Source organism: Nipponia nippon, unplaced genomic scaffold, assembly GCF_047370975.1.
Source record: "Nipponia nippon isolate SJK-2023a ecotype South Korea unplaced genomic scaffold, ASM4737097v1 scaffold_10, whole genome shotgun sequence".
Lineage (NCBI taxonomy): Eukaryota > Metazoa > Chordata > Aves > Pelecaniformes > Threskiornithidae > Nipponia > Nipponia nippon.
In genome coordinates, this window is record NW_028262291.1 from 18,295,724 (window position 1) to 18,301,723 (window position 6,000).

The window sequence follows — 6,000 nt, forward strand, 5'->3', positions numbered from 1 at the left end:
CCTTTGCTTTCAGCTAGCAAAGCTAAGAGAAACTCAGGTTTGCCGTGAGCTCACACGCAGCATCAAGGGCAGAATTTGTTTCTAAGTCCCATAAGGCCGGGCCAGCAGATATACCAGTAAAGATTTAGAGCTCCTAACACAAACCTAAAGAGGGCTACGGGGAAAGGGGCTTTGGTGAGAGCTGAGCTAATGCATATAGCCTCACAACTGGGGTTCAGTTACCTTGGCCCAGCTGACAAGCAATAAAGCATTCAGATGCAGTAACTCCAATGCACTCAAAATGCACGTCCAGAAGAGCCAAGACCACCTGTAAATCAGATTGCTCCTCCTATATTTCCCCCTCCAAGGAAAACCTTAACTGTGTCTCAGTTGCACACCCAGATAAGAACCCCAAAACACAGTTATATATCCCGAAAACACTCCATGAAGAGCAGCAAAAACTCTCAGTGATTAGAGTGCAATGGCCAAGAGTTTGCCCCAGATCCAACCCTCTGGTGTAAATCCATGGTGACTGACTACTGTGCAAAACTGATCCAAGGCAGGGGAAAAATCTGGCCTCCAGCTGACAAGTTTGTTTCCTAGACACAGGTCTGCCTTTTGAACTCTGAAACCTTTGACCATTGTGAAGCCACCAGGCCCCAGGAGCACATGGAATAAAAATAAATAGAAGGCTTGAGGTATATCTGGTGGAGCCAATGGTTTCAGAGAGGTTACAGAGGAAACGTTTTGACTGTGCTTAAGTGCTGCACAAACCAAAAAGGGTTAACAAATACCCATCCCTCACACACAGGTGGAATACGAGAACTAAGTTTAAAACAATCATCAGATCAGAGAAGATATTGGATGGCTCCAAGTAACAAAGACATATTCCTTTGAGTCAAGTTATGACAAGTATTTCCTAAGGGAATGCCATACGAACCGTCCGATCTACTAGATGTTTGTGGCACACGCCACATGCTTTATGTTCCTTCCCAGAGATGATGTTTCTCTGGCACTAAGAACATCGTCATTCTCTGCTGCTCAGCCTATTCTGACAGCCCAGATGTATGCAAATAAAAAGAAAATTCATTAAGCAACTACAAAAAATATTTAATTCCCAGACTTAGATGCCCAAGTTCTTTGGGAGGAGAGAGGAGGACAAATTCCCATTGCATTTCAGGAGGGCTGGGCATCCCAGCACATATCCGCACAGGCCAAAGATTTCGGATAAAGAGCAAAGGAAAAGTTTTGAATTATTCCAGAACTCCTTCCACTACCTCACTTCCAGACAGATATGAAGTGACAACACCCTGAAACAAAGCAACACAACCGAGGAGAACATTATCAAATTATTCAGAACAATTCCCATTGTTAGTGACCCAGAATTCCTGACTTAGAACAACCTAGAATTGGCATCTGAGCAAGTCCTCAAAGCCACTTAACTCTTTCAGTGGTGTCCCCCGCACCACCACAACAGAAGGGCTTTATTAAGCAGGAACATAAAAGGAAAGCGTCTCTTGTTGCAACTGGAGACAGACTGGAAGGAGGGAGCAGATGACTTTTACTAGACAGCACATTTTCCAAGCAACATCACTATAACCTGAGAGTGAGGAAAAGCCAGCAATTCGAGGCCTGCCAAATTATTTGGGATTGAATAGGATCCCAAATCGTGACAATGAGTGATAGTATAGAGCTTAAAGACACAGAAAGAAATACTGTATGTTTAAAGTAACTGGCAGGAGCAGATTCCACATTTCAGTGTTTTGGCAGGAGAATACAGGCTTGTTCTGGGGCTACGTATTCAAACCTCTCATTGATTTAAAGATACAAAGTATTGCTAATGCAACCTCAACATGAGGAGGACAGTTAGCAAACCTATCAATAATGCTATTTTTTGGCTGTCTTTTGCATAAGCACACATACCCACATTTTTTCAGTTGCTAACTGTCAGTTAAAACTCAATTAAGGGGAAAAAGAAACACTAAGGGACTTTATTTTTTATTTTAAAAGGGACAAGCATTAATGTGACATCCTGCGAAGCACTAAGGTGAAGGCTGGCAAAATTGTAAACTTGATGTTGTTCAAAGCCAAAGGTGAAGAGCAAGGAAAAGAGCTGCAGCAAAAGCAGCCTGTAGTGACCCAGAAGGAGAATGCCTGAAATAACCTAGTTTTGGCAACACTGTTCTTTGTGCACAAGCAGGGGATCAGAAGCGTGCTTCTGTGACTTGCGTGCTACTGACCTGTTGAGGAGCAACAGGCTTTGAATTCCAGCCAGGACACCTGGACTTCAGCACTATGATACACATTATAAATGAGCACTGACTGACACAAATAGGGTACATTACCTCACCTCTTTGAAGACTAGCGACATAAAAATTTAAGTTCCCTGGAGACTTCAAGTCAGTGGATGTATTCATGACCTACTTGTAGGTAACACAAGTCATAACTGTTAACTTGAACAAACTTGTAGAGTGGCATGTTTTCTGTTGCATCTGTTCAGTTCTTTGTTACACGGGAACTTAGTGTGTATTTAAAGCCAGTAGGTACTACCTGATCTGGTGCTCAATGCACGTGCTCGAATACCCTTCTCACTCAAAGCTAAACCTGAAATCCACAAGAGCTTTAGGTACAGTAGGAAAGTTTCACACCAGCCATTCTCAGCCCATCAGCAATTGACTCAGAAACAGGTGGGTATTTGGCGCACGCTCCCTGTTCACCTTCAAAATGGTTTCCAGCAGAAGAGATGATGGACCATGAAACACCAAGCACTCACACCAAGATCTATCCTGATGAGTCAATGTAGCTATGTAATAATGCTAAAAGACAATCACAAGAGATGCAATACTACGAGCTGATCTCAGGAAAACCCCAAAAAGATGGATTCTCCCAAGAAATGTCTCCCCCTTCCCATAATTCTTTACAACATGTTAATGAGTGGGTTGACTATTACTCAGGTATGCAGAAGACACATACACAATAGACATGGATGCACAAGACAGAGGAACAAGTACTTGATCCAAACCATGGCAGCCATCAGCAACAGCTGCCAAAAGCAGACCAGTCCACTGTAACAGATGTTTTTGTCATACTCCCCTGCTAACAGTTCATGAGAATCAAAGATCTTAATGGAGAGCAGCCAGAGTCACTCTATCTAGGACTGACTCTGGGTCATGTATTTTATTAAAGCAGTTCCTCGAGGAACCAGAAAATGGAGCAGAAAAGAATAGAAACCTCTTAAGAAGGATTAGTGCAAGAAGTTAAAATGCAAACACAGCACAAATGCATAGCAGACTTCTGCTCCTCCATTGGCGCGTGCTGCACTCACATGAGTTAGATCTTTCTTCACCCAAAATGAGTTGATATGTGAATAAACAATGACAACAACAGGGACCACAAGACCAAACAGTGACTGGCTAATGGCTCCCTCTAGCATTCTGCCTCCTCACATTATGCATCATGTTGCAGTAAAGACCTTCCTCAATAAAACCCAGAAGATGCCACAACTGCCACTTTACAGTGATCCATGGGAGACACCTCATCACCCATTCCTCACAGGAGGTCAGTGTGGACTACTATCTTGGACCATCTCCCGGAGGGAAAGTCACATTGTGGTGAGCAGAGTGGGAACAAACTGCTCTCTGTAAGAAGTGCCTTCATCTTCATACAACCTGATGAGAGACTGTCTGACTTCAAACAGCCACAGCGTGTCTGGGGCACTTGCAGCCATTTCAGATGTGGGGTACTGACTCACACAGTAAACACATACAAACAGGGGACTGAGAACAACTTTTCTGTGCAGCTACAGTAGAGCTGAGGGCCCCACATATTTATAAAATGACTGCTAGCCAGAGAGACTTCTGAGTCTGCCCGAGGCTAGGGAATGATTGCAGCATGCAATGTTCAGGCAGGCCCCCCAACAGATTTTATTTATGCATCTCTGCTTTCATCTCCCGCCTCGTACACAGTAGCTTGAACACTGTCTCTGTCCTTAACCGTACAACTTGCACATTTGCAAATATCTCTTCCTTTTAAGACTACAGACAAGCAGTCATTAACTTCAGTCTTATTGTATGAACCAACTACCATATAATCCTCCCCCTCCCCCCCTTTTTTTTTTTTGTAAGAAACAAACAAAAAACTGATTTTTGGTGTCAACAAACAATCCCAGAACCCGATTTCTTGGCTGTTTAGGAAACCCATGCATATCCTTTTGTCTTGGACAAACATTCTTCATAGCTAAGCAGCACATGCTTTTTCCTTGTGTGTTAATTTAAGCCCGGAAACCCTTCCCCAGCCCTCTCCCCTCACCTGAGGCACGGATTCCCAATAGTTGCAATACCCTGTACTTGGAGAACTCCTCCACATCCAAGTGGCTGAGCCCCTTAATCCATCTCAGCATGCTAACCTTTCCGAGAAGTTCACGCTTTTGAAATCAATAATCTGAGCTGCAACGGTAGCTGTATTTAGTCTGCCATTTCATTTAAAAATCAATCATCTCATGGTCACTAGCCCTTCTATAGCTTTCTAGTTTCTGTGCCAAAAAGAAGCAGTACCAAAACTGAGTGAAGGAGGAAGAACTATCTGAAAAAATAATTCATCAGCCATCATTGCTAACAATTTCTTGAGGCTTTTCAATCTATACCCAAGAAATCAAAGCCACCACAACACATCAAATAAGTCTGGGGCCTCTGGAAGAGCCTCAGCACTAGAAACTCATAGCCAAAATTATTTTGACCAACACACATCCAGTTTTCATCCATACTACCCTTACTAGTTTCTTCACAGAAATACAGCAATATTTCTATATACACGGACAAGGTTGCATTCCACCTCTGCCTTTCCTGAGCAACCGATCACTTTCAACAATATTTATGTTTCACTGTCCTTTTGTTTACCCCAAGATGCTCACTTTCACACCTAGTATGATTAATTCAAGTTCCTACATTTTGTTACGCAGACTCACAACATTTTACATAGATAATTTCAGCTGTCTCTTACTGATCCAACTCCATACCCTAAACAGATTAGGCACTATCTTACCACTATTATATCACTCACTCAAACAAGCATCAGTGCTTTCTTTCTCCCACCTACCCACTGATATTTATCCATTACCACATGCTTATTTACCTGATTTTCTTTCCTGAAGCTGTAGATATTCTCCTCTTGTCTTCAATATCCTAGTTTCTCTGTGTCCTTATTCTTTCTTAAGCTCCATTCCTCACCCATTGCTGTGGGCTACACCTCTCTTCTTGTGGGGGCTAGTTGCTCTTCTCCTTTTCTTTGCTGATATCTCTTTTGTTTCTGTTTGTTTCACCTCTTCAGCAAAACCAACCTTTATTTTTAGGTCTCATCCACTAGTAATCCCCTTCCTCCATTCTGCCCTCATAGTCACACAAGCACAGGTGGACACCTGCCCTTTGTAGTCTCCTGCTTGTTAGGAGAAGTCCATCACACTTGCAGCCACCTTGCCTCTCTAGCACACCAGCTGAAGACAAGTAGTCTCAACTGCAGCTCCAGCCTTCAAATCTTCTCTCCCATGCTCTCCAGGTGTTCCAGGCCTATGTGGCCTCTGCCAGAAACCCTCAGTAGGATAATTTCTATCCATAGCAGCTTCCTCCAGTCACACTCCTGTGCTCCACCAGCCTTTGAACCTTCCCAATAACTGTGACTATAATCATTGTCTTCCTCTTTTGAAAAGAAAGGTACAGCCACACCATCCTCTTCCCTACCTACTCCCTTAGCCACAAGCCCTTGATGAGCCCTAGCTAGTCCGTGGTAAAAGACTTGTGCCTGGGTCAGCTCCACCACTTAATTAAGCTCATCTAGGAGCAGAGTTAGTCCCTCAGCAGTAAGGCTGCTGTCACTCTCCAAAGACCCAGCAGACCAATCTGTGACAGCCTGTGTAACCCCCCCAAACTAGAATTGTCTCCTTGTTCCCAAGAGCAAGTCCCACACAGCCCTCTTCCCAAACATTACACCACTTACTAACCTGCTTGTTGGCCCTCATGGGTTGGAGCT

At 43.5% G+C, this 6,000-nt stretch overlaps 1 long non-coding RNA gene across 1 annotated transcript in view; it reads right to left on the reverse strand.

The window, feature by feature from the left end:
• The window catches only part of LOC148057100 (uncharacterized), a 43,465-nt gene extending 38,125 nt beyond the window's left edge, over window positions 1-5,340 (reverse strand). The window contains exon 1 of the long non-coding RNA XR_015701862.1: window positions 5,110-5,340. This is a non-coding gene — a long non-coding RNA (uncharacterized LOC148057100). The remainder of the gene's footprint in view (window positions 1-5,109) is intronic.
• Window positions 5,341-6,000: the final 660 nt, after the last annotated feature.